Raw genomic sequence first — 26,621 nt, 5'->3', positions numbered from 1 at the left:
TTAAAGGTTAAGATATCATTTTTATATTAACATTTCAGAACTTGTTGTTTACAGCCACTCCTTCCAGTTTCATCCTAGTCATTTTCTGCTTAATCTACTGCTTCCTGGTTTCAATTCTTACCATTATCTCAACACCACTTTCCCAAAAACTACCTAGATTTATACAAAACCTAAAATCTGATTCTTGGTCTTCAGTCTTTTTTTTTTTTTTTTTTTTGAGTCTCACTCTTGTCACTCAGGCTGCAGTGCAATGGCGTGATCCTGGCTCACTGCAACCTCCACCTCCCAGGTTCAAGCGATTCCGCTGCCTCAGCCTCCCAAGTAGCTGGGATTACAGGTGCCCATCACCATGCCCGGCTACCTGGCTAATTTTTTGCACTTTTAGTAGAAACGGGGTTTCACCGTGTTGGCCAGGCTGGTCTTGAACCCCTGATCTCAGGTGATCCACCTGACTCGGCCTCCTAAAGTGCTAGGATTACAGGCGTGAGCCACCGTGCCTGACCGATCTTCAGTCATTTTTGATCACTTTTAATATTTACTGTTGGTGACCATCTTTAAATTTCACCTTAACTTTGCTTATGCTTTATTTCTGTACCTTGTATCTTGGCTTTAATTCCTCCATTTATTAGAGTCTGACTGCGGGTTTAACCCAATGCTGAATCAGTTCCTACATTGTGTGTGCTTTTTTCTCCACTCCCTTGGAGAGCAGGATATATTTCTGTGGTTCCTGTAAACATTTAACCAAACACTCCAGGTGTCTTCCTTTAGTTGTGGCCTTTCTCTAGCGTTTCAAACCTGTAAGATATCTATACGTAGAATTCCATAATTACTCAAATGTTTTTTTCTTTTTTGCCTTTTTTTCTATATTGCATGATGATTCCTCAATTCTATTATTTATTTTCTGATGGCCATTTATACTTGCAGGTTCTCAGACTCAAAACAGCTAAACCGTAACTCATCAAAGTCTGATGCAAGTCAGTTCTCTTTCCATTCCTTTTTCACTGTAAAATCAACTGTCAATTACAAAGTCTCAGCTTCCAAATGTGAAGTTATTGGGACTTTCTCTCATCATCTAAAGAATTATCAGAAGTGATTGCTTTTTCCCATCAAAGTTTGAGTGGGTGATATGCACTCCCTGACTTGGCTGGGAATTTGTCAATCTATCTAACTGATACTCTTTAAATATATTATCATCAACATTCATGTGGTGGGATTAGGGGGCAACTCATTTCAAATTATTAAAAAAGTATATGCAGAAAAAGATTCACATACTAATTCCCTTTCACTGTCCAAAGCAGCATCAATATTGTGTAAAATGGGCAGTATGCTGCCACATGAATTTTCTCCTGTTACTTTCTAAAATAGACATTTTCTTAGAAATTTCCCTGAAGAATTTAAAATATAGAAGGTAAAATGAATTCTTTTGTTTCTGATACATCCTATTCTATTAGTTTGAAGAAATTTAGCCAATGGTGATCACCAAATGTAAGCTGCTGTGTCACATATATGTTACAACACATATATGTTAAAGCACTTCAGCCCGTTCTTGTGCCTCCTCAAGTAAGTCTGAAAGTTTTTTTTTTTTAATTTGCATAAAGTGCTGTATAATTGATGGGACTAAATCAGTGTACATTCTGTTAATTCAATGGTGTCTTTATGGGTTGGTATCTTTGGAGAAAATAGTGTTTAAATTCTTTGCTTCTGACTGCCTTACCTTCCCAGAAACCACTTTCCATCTAATCATAGGATCTCAGTTATCTTGTTTTGACTTGCTTCTTTATCTGGCCTTTATGTACAACAAATCCCCTTTTTCATTTTATTGCTGAAAGTTAAACCTCTGTCTCATTTTTGCTCAAACACAGATGTGTTAATTTCAGCACCTGGCTGTTATTTGTATTTCTCTCTCTGTTGGAATATCAACAAATATTTATTGAGCAAATTACTAAGAATACAGCCTTTTGAATTCAGATACAACTAGGATGAGATTTCATCCTATCAATTCAAAGCAGTTTGACCTTGCAGTCGTAATTCAACCATTGAAAAATTCACTTTTTTTTCAGCTATGGCTTAGAAATAATGGTGAGTCCTATCTGATCACTACTAGATAAGAGGATTAACTGATGTAACATATTATCTCAATTATTTGCAAAATTACTAGTACAAATAAATACTGAGTAATTGTTGGCTCTTTATTAGTAATAGTAATGACTGGGTAGTGGTAGTAGAGTAACCACAGTAATGTGCAAAGCATGCTGGATACAGGAAATACAGTGGAAAACACAGGAAAGATGTTTTCCCTCCTCTCATGGACTCTAGAGATTACAGAAGAAAAAAAAAGTAATCTAATATTTAGAATAAAGAGTGTACTATACTATTACATAGCAAGGGAGCCAAACTAGTTTTGACATCTCTAGATGTCTCCCTGACAGAATGGGGCTATGAGATAAGGAAATATAAAAGATAGTCAGGATAATGGTGGAGGTGAGGGAGAGAAAGGATGATACTCAGGCAGAAAAAGCAGCATATATGAGGGTCTAGAAGAAGAGGCAAATTTGAGGAAAGTAAACAGTCCTGCATCTCTAAAATGTAGCAAGCTGAAACAAGTGAAATTGTCAAGAGATTAATTCAGTTAGGTAGGATTCAGATCATGTGGGGTTCTTTAGGCTTTATAAAATACTTTTTACTCTATGCTGAAATCATTACAGAAAGATGTTAATCAACAAAGAGCCTTGATTGAATTTTTATTTTTGCATATTGTATGTTTCCTAGGGTTTCCCTAACAGATAATTACAAACCAGGGAGTTTAAGACAAGAGAAAGGTATTCTTACATTTCTGGAAGCTAAAAGTCTGAAATCAAGGTGTTGGTAGGCAGGGCCATGATCTGAAGGCTCTAGGTGAAGATCTTTGCTTGCCTCTCCCTAGCCTCTGTTGATTGCTGGCAACCTTTAGTTGCCCCTTGGCTTATACATGCATCCAATTTCTGCCTCCATCATCACATGGCCTTCACTATCGGTCCCTCTATCTACATTTCCCGCTTCCTAGAAAGACATCAGTCACTGAGTTAGGGCCCACTCTAATCTAGTACAGCCTCATATTGAGTATTTTCAAGTAAGCTCACATGCACAGGTATTGGGAGTCAGGACTTAAACATATCTTTTTAAGGAATGTAATTCAACCCACAACACTTATTATTATGGTTCTGTTTTGGACACTTAATTCTAAGAGAATAATTAGAAGCAGAGGGGAGAGTTAGAAGGATTTAACAGAAGTACAACAAATAAGAACAGTGGCCTGAACAAGCCTTGTGTTCATGGGGAAAGGCATTTTTCAATTCAAAATTTGAATTCTGGAGGTAGGTTGTGCAAGAGTTGCTTATTGATAAATATGTTAGGAGAGGGGTGAGGGAGAGAAAGTTAATGATGATGCATAGTTTCTTGCCTGGGCAAATAGATGAATGGTACACTGAAAAGGGAAATAGTGAAGAGAAGCTGGTATGGGATATAATTGAAAGAGCCATCATTCCATTACTTCAGGTCCTTTTTTCTGTCTATAAGGTGCTAGGCAGCAGATACAGAGGTGTCTCTGACAGTTAAAGGCCTGCCCTCATGGAACTGATGGCTCTTGCTAGTCACATAGAAGTTGACATCTGCTTTAATAGGAATTCCATAACATTTTAGAATGTAAATCAAATATCTACTGCAGTCATCAATGTTTTATAAAAGTGCGGCTGCATCTGCCTTTATATCTGTTCATTCCCAGGCTCTTAATAGGATCCCTATCTCTTGAACACTTTCCTGAGCAAGTATTTGTGTAATCTCTTGATATGGTAATTTTCTATTTCTAATTTAGTTGCCTATAAAATCAACCTTTATATCACCTGACATTTACTATCTGTACTTCCCTTCTTTTTTGCTGTCTACGTAAGTTTTTAACTCTAGTTGATCCATTCTTTTCAACTGACTTTTTCATCTTTCCTCCCAGCTGGTTTGTTTGGATAAAAGTCTGCTTTGGTCCATGCAATGTGTCCAGTCTTTTATTCCCAGCCATGTGATCTTGTTTCTGTCGTTAGGTTCCTGGGCACGCTTCAGTTTGTACCATTATTTGTTGGTTACAGACTTTCTGCACCACAGCAGTGATTGAGGGTCTTTTCACAGTTCTGGCATTTTTGTCTCCATCATGTACACACAGGCCTTTTAAGTTGAGCATTCATAAATGTATTCATTCATCCATTCAACCATTCATACACTCATTCTCTCATCAGATACACATTGAGCTGCTGCTTCATTCCACTCATTGTATGATTTCTGGGGAATCAAAGACTAATGCGATGCAGTTCCTTTTTTAAGAGTTCAGAATGGAGATCCAGACAAGTCAACTGACGATACAAACTGTGTGATGAATGTGAAGGTTTAAGACAAGTGCACAGGTGGAGCACATGTTGTAGACTGGCCAGGTGAATAGGAGACAAATCAGAAAAGGCTTCTCAGGGCAAGTGACAGATAAGCTGAATCGTGGAGTTCTAGCAGACCTATCCATGAAAATTGTGCCAGTGGGAGGGTGAAGGTGGGAAGGGAAAAATTGAAGGGAAAGGGGCACAGGAGGGGAACATAGCAAATATAAATCTCAGGAGGTGAGAAAGAATATGGCCATTCTAAAATTGCAGAAGTGTGTGCTGTGTGTGCTGTGAAAAAGTGGGAGAAAAAAAAGATACTACCAGACTAGTAGGAAAGGCCTGGGTTAAGATTTACATGCTTGTCTGTCTTATCCTGACCTAATGCCTTATAGGAAGGACTCATTGTCAGCTGTGTTTCCTGCATTGAAACTAAGTCCTGACATGTCTATATTCCCTCATTGTTCTCCAACATCACTTATACAATTTCCTTCATTTTAATGTCTATATACATAAGTAGAGATGTGCTTTCATAGGTAGACTTGTGCCAGGTCATGGGGCCCTGCAAATGCTATTTACCATGCCGTAGAGTCCAGCAGTTATTCTGTAGACAATAGTTAAGCAAGTTGTGTTTTGAATGCAGCTTGAATAAAATTACCATAGCAGTGTTTTAGAGGGTTGACACACTGAAGTATTTCACTGGTGAAGGGCGAAGTCAGTGGGGATGGGCCAGTTGAAGACCACCTCATGCAGTGATTGAGAACATGGACTCTGGGTAGATGCTGTGGGTTTGTATTGATAACCTAATTACTAGGAGTATAATTTGGGAAAGTAACCTTAGTTCTCTCTGCCTCAAAATAGAGATTATAATGGTGGTTGTGACTATGACAAAGCATAGTCATGTGGATGAAATTAATGAAGACAAGTAAAGCACTTATAATATTGGACAATAATAAATTACTATTATTGGACACAAAGAAGTCTTCAACTAATGTTACTTTATTATGTTACCAAAATAGATCTTGATCATAGAGATCCATGGTAGTAAAGCAATGATTCATTTAAAAATAAATCCTTCAAAGCTGTATTTATGTAGTCAGAGTCCATATAATGCTAGTAAATTAAAATAACTGTTAGTTTTTCATTATTCCTAAGGCTGCCATTGCAAACTACCACAACCTGGGTGATTTAGAACAACAGGAATGTATTCTCACAGTTCTGGGGGCTAGAAGTCCAAAGCAAGGTGTTGGCAGAGCCATGCTTCTACTGCAGCCTGTAAGAGAAAGTCCTTATTCGGCTCTTCCAGCTTCTGGTATCCTCAGATCATCCTGGGATTGTGTCCAATATTCATATGTCATTCTTCTTATGTCTCTTTGCATAGACTCCCTCTATACATGTCTGTGTCCAAATTTTTCTTTTCTTTTTTTCCTTTTTTTTAAAAAAATAAAAACACCTGTTATATTGGATTAGGATCCATTCTCATAACCTAATCTTCACTTGATTACATCTACAAAGACCCTGTTTTCAAAAGGGATCACATTCTGTGTTACTGGAGGTTGGGACTTCAACATATCTTTTTCGGGGGAACACAATTCAATCCATAACATCACTTGTGCAATGACTGTAAAATATTAAAATTTCTAAAATGTTACCAGTGAGGCTGAGTTTTAGCAAGTAAACAGTATTGCCACTAACCAAAATTAGTAACATGGGCTTTGTTTTCAATATTTGGTCAAAGACCTAGAATCAGTCAACAGGGCAATATGTTTTAAATAAGGAAGTAGTAAAGAAAACTAGTGAACTTATTTTTTCTTATTGAGAAATAAAACAAATTTGATTTGTGATTCATTATTCAAATATCAGTGAAACCAGAGTACCACAACAGGATTTTGCAATGTCATTTAGTAGAAATGAAACATAAAAACTATGATAGAGAAAAATACTAGATCTGAAATGGGTATGAGAATTCTCAGTAATACCTTGCACTTCAGAGAATTAACATTGTGAGCTGCTTTTCCATGAGGAACACGTTTATATCTGATATAACACATTAGGGAAGAATAGCAGGCCATACATTCATCACATTCCCCCCCCCACCCACACACACACACACACACACACAAATAATGTAGTGTTACTTGTACATTAATCCCTATTTTTCACATTAAAACTCCATTGCTGAAAACCAGAGTAGGGAAACAGTAACTGGAAATTAGAAAAAGAAATTTATAATATTTAACACTTTTATGCCTAACAATAGATCAGAAAAAAAGTCTCACTTTTGAATTTGGAAGGTGTATAGAACAAGGAGGGAAGTAATTGAGTTTTAGATATTTATTAGGACATGCAAATAATGAATAATAGACTCATTGGAAAATAATTTAAGAAATTGGAGTAGTAAGTTTTAAGAGATTAAAGAACTACATAAACGAGATTTTCATTTTTCTTGTACTGCATTAAACTCATTGATTTTTTTTTTTTTTACATATGGGAAAGGGGTGGAAAAATTGAAAATAAAAATATTAATGACAATTTTATCAGCTAATAATCCAGTTTTACTTCATATAAAATAAACAAACAACTCTGAGAGATGGTCAGTAGTAGATAGTTAACAGGACCAAAATTTTTTGACATCATTAAATCATATATTGAGGATTATCTGAAGAATGATGATAGATGAAAAAAATTAAAATATTTCATGAAAAGAATTAGAGATAAGATGGATGAGGAAGTATTACCTTGCTCCTTCAAATGAAAAAAAAAAATTATAACCAAAATATGCAATCCTCAGAACGTAGACTTTAGGAAAATTTATTACTCAAAAATTTAATATTGGCTGCCAGCAAGTTGATTGATTATCAGAAATAGTGTTACATATCAGGAACAAATGAAAAAGAGAGAAGGGAATAAAAATGTCATAGGTATCTGCTAGGTGAGGCACTTTATATATGTTATCCAATTGAATTTTTATAAAAAAGAACTCTGTAAATTATTATTCCCATTTGATATGTGAGGCAATGAAGGCAAAGAACACATAAGTAGCCAGCCCATGGGTATAACTAGTGAGTGTGGAATCAGTATTCACATTTTTTTTTAAAGTCCAAGCCTTTCTTACACCAACATAAAGAATTCCCAAGGAAAAACAAATTCTAAAATTGATAGATAACAATGTCACATTTTTTATTCAATTGAATTTCTGAATGCCTAGTGGCTTTTGACAACAATCCCCAAAGGCAGCCCTTATTTGTTGTAGAAAATGCTGGTCCATGTCTTTGAAATAAAGTAGAGAAAATTAACATAGCAAATAACATGGAATAATACACTTCACCTGAAGATGTTCCTGAGAAAGTCCAGTTAGGTAATACCAGCATCTTCATTTCCACATATTATTGAAATGGCAAGTCCACAGCTATGGCCATAATTCTGGGACTGGGCTCAAGGACCTGCATTTGTTCCTGCTGAGCGGGACTGAGGATGTGTCACAGACTTTTCAGAGAAGCTGTCCAGCATTAATTCAGGTGCTAAACCCATTCCAGTCTAGTTCCTCCCATACATTCCAGCTTCCTTTCTGTGGCTGCTTCATCAACTCCAGATTCCCATAATTCAGCTTTCTTTCTGTGGCTACTTCATCAACCCCAGATTCCCATAATTTAGGTTTTTCCTCTGAATCTCATTTCTGTATTCCTTCTTTTTCCCTTATTTTGATTTGCTTTTTCTCCCTGTGATATTAGTCTCTGAGCTTAGGCTGCCCCTGCTCTATGCAGAAGGTTAAGTGGAAACAATTTGGGCAAAACACTTTAAAGGGAAATGACCTTATTTATACTCAAATGGTTCCAACGAAAAATTCTATGGTTTTATTATTTTGTATATGTCAAATGCAAATTTATTGGACTAAAGTCAATAAGCAAAGAAATAAAAATAAAGAAATTGCAGCTAACACATTAACTATGATTAAATTGTTATTCTAATGCCATGAAACGAAAAGTTCATGAGGAACCTTTTAAGACAATTTAAGTTAAAGCCTAAAGGATCAAGGTATATAGCAATACAGATAAAAAAGCTTTCCCTAGAATTAACGGCAAATGCTTTTTTTCCATAGTTCAAATAATGTAAGCACTTACATGATTTTGTATTATATTTTTACATATAAAATTAGTATGATGGCCAGTCTCTAAGATGTTCCCTAAAGATAGTTTTCCCTGAGAATTCATACCCATCTATTTATGGCGGGGCTGACTTGAGTTCCCGATAGAATAATGCAGAACTGATGACATATAACTTTCAAGACTAGGTTACAAGAGGCCTTGTAGCTTCTCCCTCGTTTTTGTGCTTTTTTCAGCCTGGGGAGAGCCAGCTGCCATGCCATTAAAACACCAAAGTATCCCACATAGAGAGGAACCAACTTGGCAGTCTTGAGATGAAAATACCTTTGAAGTGGATCTGCCAGTCCCAGACAAGCCTCCAGATGACTTAGCCCTGGCTAATATCAGACTGCAACCTCAGAGCCCCTGCTATGTTTCTGAATTTTTTATCTCCAAAAAAAGTATTAGAGACAATAAATAATTATTGTAAGTTTAAGTCACTAAGTTTGGGGTGATTCGTTATGCAGCAATAGATAACTTAATACAATTAGATAAAGTGATACATCAACCAGACAAAAAGAGAAACATTCAGTTTGTTGCTTTTTCCAAAAGCAACATAAATCATCTACAATGGTTTCCTCTAAGGAAAATATTTGAAACTACTATACATAGTGGCTAACAATTATCAGTAATCAATGGGGAATAAAACAGAGACACAGTGTCATTCTGAAAAATCCTTTTCAAACTTTGATAGTTGGAATAGTGTTTTAGATTATCATATAAAAAAGTTATAAAGCAATAAAATTAAATTCATTCATTTGTTTACAGTAAATATTAACTGAGCACAGTATGTGCTGGCCACTTGTGTTTAGGTACTGGAGATGAAATAGCAAATAGTACAGCTTCCTCCATGAAGTTCACAGTCAATATATCAATACATTTTAATGTAGAATTAAAATTAAATAGGGTCTCTTATTTGCATTTTTATCTTCTCATGTAACACATAAAAATCTATATTTTCTTTAGTTTTATATTAGTCATTGAAAAGTTTCCTCTCAATTCCATGGTTCTGATGAGGGGCCAGCTGGTTTCTCAGTAATACTGAGAGAAGAAAGAAAATAACAATTGTCAAGTTACTCTGTTTTTTAGAGAAATTATGGCGTTATGATTGTGCTTTTTTCATTCATTTATTCATTCGTTCTGGAAGCATTTATCAAATATCATCTATGTATCTTCAAGCCTTTAAGTATATTTTCATATTACAGAATATTAAAAGGGACAAAATACTGACAACTTTATTATCAAAAAAGTTTAAAACATTTATTATGCTCTATTTTTAAAATCTGTGACAGATAAACTAATTCAATGTTTTTCTTGAAAATGTAAAAAGTAATTTTAAACGTTTTAGCACGTGGTTGATAGGTACAGCAAACCACCATGGCACACGTATACCTATGTAACAAACCTACACGTTCTGCACATATATCCCAGAACTTAAAGTAAAATTAAAAAAAAAAGAATTTCAGCATTTAATGAGATCACAAGAGAAATCAGATGCTATTATGTTCTTTTGTTTTAAAATGTATGTTTATTTGAGAGGGAAGCACAGTAGATTAGAAGTATTTTGGGGGTTAATATTTTACTTTCTGTGAAGGAATAATTGGAAAAAGGATACTAAGAAGCCTGGAATATAGTGGTTTTATGCATTTTATAATAATTATATTTTGGCTTTACAAATAGGTAGCCAATATTTACCTCTTAATTAAAAATTAATGCATAAATTACTATTATGGATTTCTGGTTTTTCTTTGAAAGATATATGCATATATATACATGTATATATGCCTTTTGGGTTGTGCTGTGTGTTTGAATATAGATGTATTTCAAGCATGAATTATATTGTCTGAAAAGAGCCTTCATTAGAAGAGAAATTATTTCTAAAAAGTTTTTTTCTCCTTAACACTCATCCCACTTAATTTGAAACAATTCAAACCCAAACAAAAGAATAATTCAGAGTTCACTTTCAGGCTTATAGTTAATTAACAATTTCAATAAAGAAGTGGTTTATTAGGTGTCTCACTCAAGTGCTTTAGGCTAATACCAGAAACAAAAAAGTTAAATTATAGTCAAAGTGGAACAAAATTTCAAAAAATTCTGTTTAATGTATCTCTTTGCTTTCCTAGGAACCCTGAAATTGTTACTTTTCAGCACAGTGAACTTAATGACATGCTTTTTCTTTCCCTGGTGACTTCCTATAGCTTAATTAGCTGATTCAGGTCAACTACCTGGTTCATCAGTTTTTGAACATCTGAGACTTAGTCTTAAATTCCCTTTTGAGAAATGAATTCCCATCACAAGGGCCTCGTGGGTGTGTATGTGTGGGAAAATAATTTTGAGCAATTAGAAATTAATGATGACCTTGCAGGGGATAGAAGAGGACATAATCATAAAAGTTGAACATACATCACTGGGAGTGAGTAATGCACTACCATTAGCATGATTGGCTAGCGTTAAAATGGAGATACCTACAATTATTAAGGTTTAGAAACTTTGAGGAAATCAGGAGGTACTGGAAGGTGCAACCTGAGATTTTACTCTTAGAAATCTCATCAGTGATAATTTGGAATTATATATAAATTGTTAGATTGGAATCTAGAGAATAATTCTAATGGAGCAAAAATAGAAAAATACAATGCAAATGAAAGTATCATGTGATATTGCTGTATGCCAGACACTTATTATTAAGAATAGGAATCTATACCTTGGGCTATGTGTTTAGACAACACCAGACAGCACCTCTTAACTGTGCGCTTAGAAAAATTGTTCTTAAAAGTGAGTATAAGCCAGGTGCGGTGGCTCACTCCTGTAATCCCAGCACTTTGGGAGGCCGAGGCAGGTGGATCACCTGAGGTCAGGAGTTTGAGACCAGCCTGGCCAACATGGAGAAACCCCGTCTCTACTAAAAGTACACAAATTAGCCAGGCATGGTGGTGGGCACCTGTAATCTCAGCTACTCAGGAGGCTGAGGCAGGAGAATTGCCTGAACCCGGGAAGTGGAGGTTGCAGTGAGCTGAGATGGCAACACTGTACTCCACCAGCCTGGGCTACAAGAGCGAGACTGTCTCAAAAAAAAAAAAAATAGTATAATGTTTAGTACTTCATAGGCTTATTGTAAGGAGTGAATGATTTAATAATAGTATGTGCATGTCTTGCTTATCTGTTGCAGGTAACAAGCCAAACTTAATGTCTTTGAATAATATTTTATTGTTTCTCATGCTCATAGGCATTGACTGGGCTTGGCTGGGCAGCTCTCTTCTGAAGTTGTAATCGGATGTTGTCTGTGGTTGCTGTCATTTATTTGCTCACATTGGCTGAATGTCCAGTGTGGCTCACTGACATAATTGGCAGGTAATGCTGACTGTCCTGTGGGCATTCAGCCCGTGGCTTGGGCAGAATCAGCTACATAATTTACGGAACCTACCTAGTGCAAAAGGAAAGTATGGCGTTTCTTGTTAAAATTATTAAGAAGTTCAAGATAGTAACAGCACAGGTTGCATGCTCGTGAATCTGGCTCTGGGCTTGGACTTCTCACAGTAAAATGGCTGGGTTCTAAGAAGCATTCCAAGACCAAGCATTCTAAAAGGCCCAAATAGAAGTTCTAAGGCTTTTCACAACCTAGTAGGCCACAATTCTAATTGTCAAAAGGAAATCACAAAGCCAGCTCAGTTTCGAGAGAGGGAAATTAGAGGCTATCTCTTACTAGACAGCATGCTTGTATAGGGAAAGAAATAACTGATGGCAGCCATAGTTGGAAATTACTACATGACCTTGAGGTTTTACTATAATTATTCAGGGAGACAACCCCTATTAGTTAGTTAGCAGAGTGCCTGTACTGTAAAAATGCTTATGTAACTGTTATCATCATCCCGGATTATAAATTTGGAAAAGAACCAACGTGCCATCACTTTATATATCTGCAGTCTATCTGCTTGAATTAAATACATGTTATCAAATTTTATTTTTACTCTTCTATGAAATGTCTTGCACAAATAGTTTTTAAAACACTAATATTTATTGCTGCTCAATTTTGTAATGACCAAAGCACATTCCTAAGTTGATTATTAATTAGCTTAATGTTCCTCAATGATAATCGGCTTTCTCTTTTACCTAAAGGCATTCTTCAGAAATGGGTAGTTTAGCTTTGATTTTTCTGCCTATTAAATAACCACCTGTAGTCTATTGTCTTGCTTTATTTATCACAGATGAGTGCAAAACAACAACAACAAAAAATAAATTGCTTTACTATAGTACCTTTTCCTTACACTTTGCCATAAAGTGCCACATTCTTTGAATGCATCTCAGCTAGCGTGTAACTTGGGATTACAGGTTATAAAAGCTTTTTATAATCTTTAGTCATTTAACACTACCTAAATCTTATTTGATGGCTTTTCTTTTCAGTTTGTGCCAAAAGCAATATAAATTTAAATTAGGAAGCAAACATCCTTTTACAAATAAGACACTGTTTCTGACATCCAAATTTTGTTGATAGGCACCAAGAATTTCTGGAAAACTTTGTGTGTAAAGATAGTTATAAGTGAAAAGAAATGCCAAATGATCATCCAGGACACAGCAGAACAGTTTATTTTGTTGTGATAAAGACAAAAGAGGATGGTGAATTACAAAACTATGTTTATTCTATTGTGCAAGGCTCTTGGAATGTACTAAAAACACTTTTTAAGTCAGTATTGCACAAATAATGTCAACCTGGATTGAAGGAGGCCATAAAGCTGAACCCAAGTAAATCTATGATTCCATTTTGAATAGTTTATATTTTTTTCTGACTTGCTAAGCATTGTAGGCCTTCATATTCAGTTTACAAGAGTTTATTCTTTCTGAAATTTGGCCCTTTCCTTATTTGCCCTCAATTTATTCATTTATATATTTATTTTTTCTAACGTCTCATATCACAGATGCCTTATATATCATAGATATCAAATATATTAACTTTTTAAAATAATTTCAACTTTAAAATTAGATTCAGGGAGTATGTATATAGGATTGTTACATGGGTATATTGAGTGATGCTGAAGTTTGAGGTATGATTGATCCTGTCACCCAGATAGTGAGCATAGTATCCAAGAGTTTTTCAACCCTTGATCCCTTCTGTCCCTCCCTTATCCAGTAGTTCCCAGTGTCTGTTGTCGCCATCTTTGTGTGTACTCAATGTTTAGCTTCTACTTTTAAGTGAGAACATGTGGTATTTGGTTTTCTGTTCCTGCATTAATTTGTTTGGATAATGGCCTCCAGTTGCTTCCAGTGTTGCTGTGAAGAACATGGTTTCATTCCTTTTTATGGCTGTGTAGTATTCCACAACGTATATGTACCACATTTTCTTTATCCAGTTCACCACTGATGGTCACCTAGGTTGCTGTCTTTGCTATTGTGAATACTTCTGCTGTGATGAATATGTGAGTCCCTGTTTCTTTCTGGTAGAACACTTTGTTTTCTTTTGGATCAATACCCAGTAATGGGATTGCTAGGTCAAATGGTAGTTGTGTTTTAAGTTCTTTGGAGTTCTTGAGCAATCTCCAAACTGCCTTCTACAGTGGCTGAACTAATTTACCTTCCCTGAGAAGTGTCTTTTCATGTCTTTTGCCCACTTTTTAATGGGGCTACTTGTTTTTCGCTTGTTGAATTGTTTAAGTTCCTTATGAATTCTAGATAGTAGACCTTTGTCAGATGCATCGCTTGTAAATATTTTATCCTATTCTGTAGGCTGTCTCTTAATCTGTTGATAGTTTGTTTTGCTGTGCATAAGCTCATTCATTTAATTAGGTCCCAACTGTCAATTTTTGTTTTTGTTGCAATTGCTTTTGAGGACTTAGTGTTAAATTATTTCCCAAGGCCAATGTTCAGAATGGTGTTTCCTAGGTTTTCTTCTAGAATTCTTATAATTGGAGGTCTTACATTGAAATCTTTAATTCATCTTGAGTTAACTTTTGTATATGGTAAAAGGTAGGGGTCCAGTTTTTTTCTTCTGCATATGGGTAGCCAGCTATCCCAGCACCATTTATCGAATGGGGAGTCCTTTCTCCATTGCTTATTTTTGTTGACATTGTCAAAGGTCAGAAGGCAGTAGGTGTGAGGCTTTATTTCTGGGCTCTCTATTCTGTTCCTTGATCTATGTATCTGCTTTTGTACTAGTACCATGCTGTTTTGGTTATGGTATCTTTATAGGACAGTTTGAAGTTGGATAGTGTGATGCTTCCCTGGCTTTGTTCTTTTTACTTAGCATTGCTTTGGGTATTTGGCTCTTTTCATGCCATATGAATTTCAGAATAGATTTTTCTAATTCTGTGCAAAATGGCGTTGTTAGCTTGACAGAAATAGTATTAAATCTGTAGATTGCTTTGGGCACTATGGCCATTTTAACAACATTGATTATTCCAATTTGTGAGCATAGGATGTTTTTTCATTTATTTGTGTCATCTGTGATTTTTTTTTTTTTAGCAGTGTTTTTCAGTTCTTCTTGTAGAAATCTTTTATGGCCTTGGTTGAATGTATTCCTAGGTATTTCATTTTTTGGCTATTGTAAATGGGATTGTGTTCTTGATTTGGCTATCAGCTTGGACATTATTGATGTATATAAATGCTACTATTTTTTTGTACATTGATTTGTATCCTGAAACTTTACTGAATTTGTTTATCAGCTCCAGGAGCCTTTGGCTTCTGGATTCTAGGTGTGGAAGCTATGTGATTCTATATGATTCTAGGTATAAAGCCATGTTATTAGTGAAGAGTGATCATTTGACTTCTTGTATTCCTATTTGGATGCCTTTTATTTCTTTCACTTGCTTGATTGCCCTGGCTAGGACTTCCAGCACTATGTGGAATAGGGGTGGTGAGAGTGGGCATCCTTGTCTTTTACTGGTTCTTTAGGGGAATGCTTCCAACTTTTGCCTGTTTAGGATGATGTTGGCTATGGGTTTGTCATAAGTGGCTTTTATTATTTTGATGTAATTAACATTTTTTGATTGAAGTATAGTATATATAAATTGCATATGCTGTAAACACACATGGGAGTGAATTTTTAAGCACATCCTTGTATCCAGCACCCAGAAGTTATTCATCTGATTCCTTCCTGTGACTAACCTAGTCCTTTCCCACCAAAGATAACCACTCTCCTAACTTCTGATTACAAATACTAGATTTCCTTATTTGTGTATTTTATATAAATGAAATCAAATAGCATGGGATCTTTTGTGTGTGGCTTCTTTTGCTCAAATTCATATTTGTGAGATTTATCCACATTGGTGCATATTGTACTATAATCTATTCCCGTTGCTTCATAATATTCTATTATGTGTTTATTCTTCAAGTTATTTATCTATTCTATCATTGTTAAGCATCTGGGTTGTTTCCAACTTGGAGCTTTTGTATATAGTGCAACTATAAACATTCTCATACATATCTTTTAGTGAATATCACAGCATAATTCTAGCAGAAGAACTGCTGAGTCATATATAGATGTGTATATATATGATATATATACACACATATTGTGTATATTATATATAATATAAACTATATACTATATTATATATACACATATTGTGTATATTATATAATGTATATATAATATACACACACATAATATATACATATATACATATACATACATATATAATATATACATATATACAAATAGATACACATATACACGAACACATACACATGTTTATATATGTAAACATGTGTATATTTATACATATATACATGTTTAATAGATACTAACAGTTTTTTAAGTGGCTGTACCCATGAAGACCATCACCAATGATTTATTAGAATTCTAGTGGCTCTACATTTTTGTAATTTTTGTACTTTTATCCCTTTAATCTTCGTCATTCTATCAGAGGGTAGCCCTAAAGACTAATAAGGTTAAGCGCCATTACATATGTTTATTGGTCGTTTGGTTTAATTGCTTTTGTGAAATGTGTTCACATGTTCAAGTCATTTGCCTTTTTGTGCTTTGTGTGATGTAGGCCCAGTTGGCCAGGCATTACCTACTAAAGAGATAATCCATTCTCCACTGTAACATGGTGCCAACTTTGTCATGAAATTGGTGACTGTTATTTTTAGATCTATCTCTGTATCCTCTGTTCTGTTGAACTATTCTTGTACCAAATCCAATTTGTCATAAATAACTGAAACACCGTTTCCATTAAAATTACTTGAGTAACTTAGATTCTTTAAAAAGGAGCAAAAAAATTACAATGTTATTCTTTGTAAAAATAATACATTCTAGAATAGTATAAATTCATATTTAACATTGAATAATAGAAATGTCCAGCACTTTTCATTTATACATGAAACATATACTCCACTGCTTGAAAGATGAGTAATGTAACAATATGGCATCTATTTAATAATGTTCACTCAGTAACTATAGTGTGCTAAACACCAGTAATAGAAATGGTGTTTTTAAGACATACCTTTTGTTTTCAGCATGTCTATAGAGGGAGATAGGCATATAAAGAAATCAAGCACATTATAAGGTGATATGCTATTTCTGTAAAATAAACATCTAATATTCTTGGATTTGTTGGGGATGAAGATATGTGAGCTGAAATAAAATTTGAAGGAAATCTCAATGGCAGCTCTCAGAAGACTAGATGGAGGCCTTGAAAACTGAGATGGATTCATCCAGTTTACTGTCTTCTAGAACAATAAAATTATGGAACAACAGAGGGAAAAATTAAAGAGATTGAGGAAAGTGTAATGTAATGGACTTTAAAGCTAGTTAGTCCAGGAAGTGAACAGAAGAAACTGCTCATAGGAATAAAATAGAGGGGCCAAGGAATTGGAAATCCCTATGAGAAAAAAAAGAAAGGTGCAATGGGAGATAAAGAGTAAGACAGCAGAAAAGATAGGAGGATGTGGATGGAGAACATAGTTCTTTAAATGCAAATTGTGTGTGGATGACTTATCTCAGATACTGATATAACAGTGAAAGATTTCAGAGGAAATGAGGTGAAAGTCACTAAAAATGAGGAAAATTAATTGAATAATTAGGGTATCAGTTGGGTCTTACTGATGCATGTTGAAGTAACTCAGAACAGTGGCAGAACATGGAGTGGGAGGAAACAGTGATTCTTGTACTAAGGTCTTCAGTGAATGAAAAGGAGAACAGGGATTGTTATTAAATAGCTGAGGGTATGAAGACTGTGTTATTACCAGACGTAATTAATTTCAGTGTCTCAGTGACTGAGAAATGGCCTGGAAGTACATTTGAGAAGCAAGAATGGTGATCTCCTCATCTAAAAACTCTGGAATGTGTGTATTCTGTGGTAATGAGCATCTTCCAATTAAGAGGGCTACAGGGCAAAAGGTGTCCTCAGGGAAAGCCAAGTTTCTCTTAGGCAGGAACGCAATGGGAAGATACTGAGGGTGACTGGGATTCCTGGAGGTATAGTTAAAAGTTTTAGAAGAAAAGACAGCAGTGGGAGCTAGATTGGCATCAGGGAAGGACATGCAGAGGAAGGTTTAAGAAAAGAACAGATAGATGAGCATAAGGTATTTGTGAGGCACTATGGAATTAATAGACTTCAAGAATTTCAAAATACATGGACCCAGAAATCCCTTGGAAGATGAGTTCTGGTAGATATCCTTGGGACTAGTTGTCTCTTCTGTAGATATTTTAAGTCTAGTGAACAGAATCCTTGATGAAAAAATGCATGAACTAATCTCAGAAATTGTTATTTTATTCTGTATGAAAAAAACTAGGATTTAATTGGAAAAATAGATGGAAGGGAAGAAAAGAAGCTGATGGCAGGAAAATCAGTTGGAATAACTAGTAGCAATAATCTAAATAAGAGAAGAAAAAGATGATACCAATTAGGATAGAAATTAGAGGCCAGACTTTATAGACACTTCAGAGGTAGAAACAAGATTTGTTCTTGGATATGGATATAGGATTAGATATGGGTAGTTAGAGAGAAGTTGTGGTTGAGGTTTACCTACTTCCCAGATTAGAAGTCCGAGTGGATGCCTGGCAAGTTGATTAACCAAAGATAATAGAGGAGTTAATGTATACTTAGACTGAATATTATGGCTATCTCTTTTTTATGCTTCCCCAACATCCATTATCTTTTATATGAAAACAATTCCATGTATCCATTGGAGATGGATCCTGCTTCCTTTCCACAGTCCATGTTTTAAATGTAGCTGACTCCATTGCCAGTACCACAGGTGGCAAATCACAGTATGGGATATTCTTGGTATATATTGATACACTGGGAGGAGAGGATCTCTCTTTGGGTTTGGACCTGCTGAGGAGAAATGATGTGATTCTGAAGCTGCTGACCATACTACAGAATGGAGCCAGAACAGAAGACAGCTGAACCCTGAGATGAAAAACTAGATTATGATGACATTTGTTGGGAGCCTCCTAATGAAATCATTACTAAAGCAAATGAGTTCCTTGGAATTTTCTGATACACAGCCAAAACATTTATTCTCTCGTCTCTCCTTTTCTCCTCTCCTCTGAAATTTGTCATTTTTTTTGTGTGATTTTAACGATATAAAAGTTTTGACTAATATAATTGAGAAGGAAGTATGGGGCAGATTCTTTTTCATTAGAAATATTAAATTCTAGGTAGCTGTACTAAAATCTGATAAAGATGGCTAGTGTGCAATTAAAAATAGGCTCTAAAGCTTGGAAGAAAAGTCAGGGTCAGAGATAAAAGTAACATGTATATAAAAGGTTTTTGAAGTCAGGGATTCAGAAAATTCATTCAGCATGAGCAAAGAGAACAAGACTCAGGGATATGATCTCAGTCCAAGGACAAGGTCACAGAAAAGGCTGGCATTTAGAGGCTAAGGCATTGAGCAGGCAAAAAAAGCAGAAGGAATAGTAAGAGAGGCCGACAGCGAGAAAGTTGTTTTCATCTTTGTTTTGTAACAAGACTTTCTCTATGTGAAGGAAACAATGTGTAGATTTGTGCTCTGGCACAGGCTTCTTATCTCAGACCCAGTAAGAGTTTGCTGATCATACCTTGAGCAGCATTGATCTAGATCAAACTCTGTTGGTGATTATTCTGCAATATAATCAATTAGATCAATTAAAGTCACTTATTGTCGGGAAGACAGATTGCAAATTATTTCAATATTTTACATTAGATGAGATAGATTGAGAAGTTATTAAATTATTTCGTGGAATGAAAATAGGAAATGAACTAGGCATATACAGACTAATAAGCCTGGAAGTGCTGTTGAGAAGCAAGAAAGTTGATCTCATCTATCAATCCTGGAATGAGCGCAATCTGTAGTAATGAGCATCTTCCAGTTGAAAGGGTTATATGGGAAATGGTATTCTCGGGGACTTTGTAATGAAGGGATTTCCAGATTAATTTTGAAAAAAAAACTTAGTTAAAATAATTTTGCTAAAAGATTTTTACTTGGACTGTGATGTCTAAACCCCATAACCAGAGCTGTCTGTGGAGTAGAAGGGCTGAGGGTGGGAGGGGCAGAGAGTGGTCTGCTCAGGGGCCACCTTACCTCTGTGCTACTCCTTAAGGCACCAGAAGGAGCCAGGGGTTTCACATTTCACAGTTTGAAAACCACTGGGGCAGACAATAAAAAGCAATTAGCTTTGAATTCTGCGTTGACACTTGACTCATGCACTTTCTGGCTCTGTGACCTGAAGAAAGCCACTTGCGCTCCTTGAGGCTCAGTTTTCTAATCTATGAAACTGAGGTAACAATAGCCTTTTGAAAGAGTGGTTCTGATGATCTAATCCGTTGGTGTAAGCGAATGTGGCTTGTGTAGTTTTAAGGACTTGACAGAGCAGGTTCATCTTTCATTCAGAGAGGGCCTCTGCAGTTTTCCCCACAGGCCCACATGCCGCAGGGAACTCGGGCAGCAGAAACTGTGCCGCCTCAAGTTAGTGCTTGAATATCTCAAGTTTGATAGCTTCCCCAAGCCTGGTTGCTTCCAGGCATGTGAATGAGCACCATTGTGTAGTGGAGTCTTGTCATCATGGGCAGGGACTTGCTCCCGTGTCCAGGGGTCAGAGTCCATGCATGTTAACAGCACTATCAAGGGTACAACCTAAACCTTCAGTCTCAAAGGTCTGACATAAAAAGAAAGGAAATCTTTTTTTTTCTTAGAAGTTTAATTCAGAACTCTAGACTTCTTGACACTCTTTTTGAGTCTCCCTTATGTTTATTATTTTCTTGAACTTCCTATATAATTTCTTTCTTTTCTCACTTTACCCCTTTCTTCTTGCTTTTCCTCATCAATTGCTCCCTCACTCCGCATATTGATCTTGTATTTTAATGATGATTAAAAGTCATGCATATGTACAGTAGGTTTCTGGAAATTTAGAAACTGTACATACATCTTTTCTTACTTGTCATGTGTCCTTTTTGATTAAAAATGGCATTACCAAGTTTCCTCACTTTCCTCATTCCCTTTGTTCCAATTGACATTGAATTACAAAAGAAAAATCAGTTCCAACTTCAAACACTGAAGACGCCATATCCTCAGGAAAATGCAAAAGCATGTGACTCATCTTTCAAAGGCAATCTTTAAACAAAAGTTGCAAAAGTACTTTGAGTAATGACAATAATGCTAAAGTAATAATTCCAAGAGCCATTATTAATCACTTGTTTAGTATAAAGCACTTACTCAGTTCCATTGTGGTATTAACTCTTAATTCCTACAATACCCATACGAAGGAGATAACACTATTATCCTCAGTTTACTGATGAGAACATGGAGGCACAGAATTGTTGAGTTAATTTCTCAAGGTCACACAGCTAGAAAATGAGGAGGTAGTATTCAAACCTTGGCTGACTGCAGAGACTGGCTTTTAACAAAACACTATCACAAAGTAAGTTCATAGTTTCCAAGGTGACTGATTTGTCAAATGATTAATACCAATTGCTCTCCTTCCCAAGAAGAAAGTCAGAAAGATAGAGTTAAGAAGAAAGCCTTTGCACTGGTCTGACTCACTGGTAGTTTTATGAAACAGTATATAGAAAAGGGAATGTAATTTTCATTGATTCATGTACTCTCAGATTCTCCACAGCAGAAGGCTTTAGAGGAGGACTCAACAGATTGCTCCCTAATAATCCAAATCCAGGCATTTTCTCATGAATAAAAGTTTGTAATATTTTCAAACTATTTAGAGATTGGCAGCTGGATACACTATTAATTCCTTTTGGAGCATCTCACTTAAGATGGGCTTTAATGCATGCAGCATTTTATTTTTAATTAAAATACTTAGTTCAGGGAGTATTTATTAATAATTCTAACAGCAGCAGATGGCCTGCTTATGTGTTGTAACAATCTTTACCCAAAATCAGTCAAAATAATTAACAAAATGTAAATTATTAAGCACTTAAATATGTATTATGTATCATTACCATTCCCATAACATATTTTCATCTTTTATGAGTAAAAAAAATGACAGTTAAATAATAATATATAGAATATTGCATACCAAATGTTCACAAAACTAGTTTCTGAAAAGAGTTTCTTGTTTTGTTACATTAAAAATATGATTTGTATTGGTAGCATTTTCTAGCATTCCTGCAGCCTAGAAATGGAGTTAAAGACAAAACTAAATAAACCGAAAGGTTCTTTGGTGGGAACATTATCTAAAGTGCTTTGCAAAATAATTGCATCAAGTATTGAACAGGAACTTGAAAGCCAGGTGTGTCATCATTTTTTGTTGAGACCCTGGAAAGTTCTTAATCTGTCCATTTTTCTGCAATTTGATAGGGTTGTTTTGTAACTTGCAGTCTTAAAATTTCTTGAGAATTTTTTGGCAGAAACAGCCTTCAGTGTATAAAAGTATTTTTTCCTCTGTCTCCCTTGTCCCTGCCTCATTCTACAGTCATTATGCTGCCTCTAAATGTATTTCTTTGACTCTTCAAATGAATAGTATTGCTTTATCTTCCTCATGTTCTTGGGTCATCAAAGTGAAATGCAGTTTTGGAACTGTCTTGGTGATCTCTGAGCACTTTATACTTAAGACTAGGTTTTAACTAGATAATGACATTGAAAATTACATAGACTGAGGCTGGGTGCGGTGGCCCACGCCTGTAATCTCAGCACGTTGGGAGCCCAAGGTGGGTGGATCACTTGAGGTCAGGAATTTGAGGCTAGCCTGACCAACATGGCAAAACCCCATCTCTACTAAAAATACAAACAGTAGCCAGATGTGGTGGTGCACACCTGTAGTCCCAGCTACAGGGAGGCTGAGGCATGAGAACTGCTTGAACTCAGTAGACGGATGCTGCAGTAAGACAAGATCATGCCACTGCACTCCAGCCTGGGCGACAGAGAGAGACTTTGTCTCAATAATAATAATAATGAATAAATAAATAATATAACTAGCAGACTACAGATTGTTTCATGGTTAAGACTGGGCATAACTCATGTACCAATTTGGTGCAGCGTTTGGTACAATATGTGTCTGTCTTGAAATTATGGAAACCATGAGTTTCACGGCATAGGTCCTAAAAACCATGCTTTACTGTGGAAACAGTGTTTGTAGACATAGGGATTAAACAACCACAATTTAATTAAAGTTGTATTTAAATTCAACTTTTAAAACTTACGTAAATTCAATTATTTAAATTCAATGTTTTAATTCAAGTTGTATTTAAATGGTATTTTTAGATTACAATGTCAGCAGTGAAAGAGAACTTAAAGGTCATTTCAACTGTGTGACTTTGAATTTTGTCTTCATAGGCAATTCGTTTAAATTACCTAAGCCTTAGTTTCCTCCCATGTACACGGAGGACAGGAATAGTACCTACCCAATAGATATATTTTGACTATTAAGTGACTTAATTTGGGAAAAATCTTTACTACAGTGCGTAGCATATGATAAGAGACTTTATCTAATCCATCTCACTTCCTTAAAAAAACTGATGAAGAAACTAAGTTCTTTCATCATTTTTTTTTTCCCCTAGATCACTAAATAACTAGAAATGCCAGAAACAGAAATGACATATCATGGATTCCAGGTCAGGGTTCTTATTTAATTAGGTATTCTTGATGCCTATTTGTTGGAAAAGAACATTTGTCTCTTAATTTTTGGGTTATAATTGGCAATAAATAATCACATTTTGTCTACAGGAAGAACCACATCAGTAAATTAGTCTTAGAGAGCGTTGTGTGGGTGCACTTAAATTATTTCATTTAATTTGTATCAAAAATATTTTAATCTAATTTATAATCTCTCTTATGGTTAATCTTAATACTTGTGAATGTTTTGTAGTAAATGTTATTTTCATAAATTTTTACCCTTTATGTAGTTTAAATTATGTTGTAGTTAAAACTATCAAATGATCACCGTAAACAATTACTGTGTGGGTTTTAACATCTAAACAATTTTAGTAACTAAATGAAACAGATTTTTTTTGCAATTTGACCAAACACATAAATCAGCAAAGCCAGGTGCAATACTTATTATAAATGAATGATTTTATTAATTTTTTGATCATTAAAACTTTTGCCTTCCAGCAGCTGTCTTCTGGAACAGCTGCTAATACTTATATATAACATTTGTCAGTTTGTTACATAAATCACATATATTGCTTTAAGGGAAGTTTAAGACATATTAATTATATTATATTCACTGAATGATTAAACTGATTTCAATTTTTTTGAAAGATTGGTAAGATAATTTATGAATAGAGTTTTAAAAATTATTTGACTACTTATTATTTACATTTTTATAAAATTTCCTTCTATTTGTGGGCCAAAATAATTTATCGTATGACATGACTTAGCCTAAACCAAGATGGTGATTTATATAACTTGCTTAAAGATAAGATGTTAGCAGTTCTATTTATTTCCAGGTTTTTTGACGTTGAAGGTTAGTACTTACCACTTATGATGCTAACTTAGCAATGATAATGCATTGTCAGTGTGCAATGTGTCTTTCACCATTTAGTTCCCTTCTTTTCTCCCAAGTAGAAATCTGTGGTCCATTCAGGGCAGAGCCACTACTCCTGGACCATAATCAGTCACTACGACTGTTCAAATGTCATCCGTTGAGGTGTTGAGTCTGTCTAGTCCCTGAGGTGTTTGAAGGCAGTCCTTTATTCTGCATTTCCTTCTTAGGTGGCTCAGGACAGTTGCTAAGCTTTGCAAAGTGCATGTGCCTTGAGGTTTCTAGGGTAGCATGTGTCTAGAGAGTTGCCAACATTAATTACCAACATTTTCTGCTTCATATGGTGGCAGGGAGGAGAATTGGGGATTGAGCATGCTAGGTAGAACTTGAAGGAAAAAAAATGCCTTGTACTGTCTGCATATTTAGCATTTTGTCAGCCTCCTGGTCAACAGATCCTGCAAAAACCCCCAAGTAAAGCAAAGATGCAGATGCTCAGGGCTTGGCAATCAAAATCTCGGAATATCTCTAGAGTGGGAGTTGGCTTCATTAACTGCTGTCAAATGTTTACCTTCCCCTTTATTCTGCTTGGAGTTTTACGTAAATGAGGCCATGACTCTTAGGATCAGAAATAAGGAGAGGGAGAAAGGAAAGAAACTAAGATCAATTTAAAAAGTTCATTCTTCGGATGTGAAGATCTCCTCCCCACAACCCAATCAATTTTCTGAGAATACTTTATGGGGTTTTCAGTATTTTCTGTAAGCTAGTTTTACCAATTTAAAAATGTTTCCTAGTTGGAAAACTGCATTTTACTTTATTTGAATACATTTTGGTAAGCTTGTTAAAATACTCATACCTACATAATTTTTTTCTCCCATCCATCAGTTATTTGGAAGTGAATCTACCTATTCCAGTAAACCCTATCCCATAGATGTTGGTGTTTGATTTTCCTTTTTTATCAAATCATCTCACTAATATTTTGACCTTCAATAGTATTATTAGCATTTTAAAAGATACGTTCTAGACTCATTTCTTTTCAACACATAAAGGAATCTGTGTCCCTTAAAATTAAAATATTTTCTCTTCTATCCACTAAATGGTCCTTTACATAAAGACCTTGATATAGATATCTACTCAATTCTCATGTAAACATTTACTGAACATTCTGAAATTTCTATGTTGACTATATACCTTGATAATATTTCTATCTTTTTTTTTTTAACCGACTCTTCTCTCCCTCCAAGCGTTTCTTAATATTCTTTACATTGGATTGAATCACTTGCTGTGTGAGGGGAGAGATCCTATCTGTCTGGATGCTGATAAGGTTTCTGGCAGGGTTGATGCTGAACACATGCTTGCTGAGTGGAGAAAAGGGGACACCTTTCCACTCTTGTAATTTAAGTAAAAAGAGGAGGGTAGAGACATCAGAACTCTTAATATGTACCTCACTGAGGAGAGAGAATAACAGTTCTTTTCTAGGAAAACTAAAATAGTACAGGGCTAGAAAACACAAGTTGAACATTGAAACCAAATAGAAAAACAGGTTTCTAACAGTCATTTAAAGCCCTAGTGAACATATGACCCAAGAGAAGAGGTTTAGAAACATTTAGCAAAGCTGTACTTTGACTTTACTGAATAAATGAATCTTTAAAAGTAGCCCAGATTTTTATTTTAGCTTCAAAATTTGCCTGGGTTGTCTCATTGGGACCAATTTACAAATGTCATAATTTGCATTAGAGTGACATCATATATGGCTTTAATTAGGTATGCGATTGTGCTGGTCAATGATAATTATGAATTATTGGGTTCTACTCAAGCCAGGGAACTTGGATCTCAATTTCATATTTTAGCGTGAGGAGACAGTAGCAATGCAATTCCTAAGGACAGAAAGACCAAAGTTTCACCAGTTTGGAGTACCATGGGTGCTGTATTTGTAGATTACCCCTGTTTTCTAGCTTATACCTGTCATGGGGGAAAAAATCAAAGCCCTTTCAGAAATTATACATAGATAGATTATGCAAGTCTGTCAAATAAATGCCTCCTGTACAGGAAGGTTGGTAAGTTTTTACTTAGTAAAATCAGGAGGCAACTGTCAGAGACAGCACTAACATACATAAGACTGGGTCATTTAGAGACTCACAAAGAAGACCACTGTCCTCGTTGGGAACTCTGACAAAACAATGTCATTTTGTAATATAAATCCATCAAAAACTCATTAATAGATTCTGTTTATGGCCTATA

Source organism: Nomascus leucogenys, chromosome 21 (assembly GCF_006542625.1).
Source record: "Nomascus leucogenys isolate Asia chromosome 21, Asia_NLE_v1, whole genome shotgun sequence".
In the NCBI taxonomy this organism is placed as follows: Eukaryota; Metazoa; Chordata; class Mammalia; order Primates; family Hylobatidae; genus Nomascus; species Nomascus leucogenys.
The sequence above is the reverse complement of the archived record's forward strand: the minus strand, read 5'-3'. Positions refer to the sequence as shown.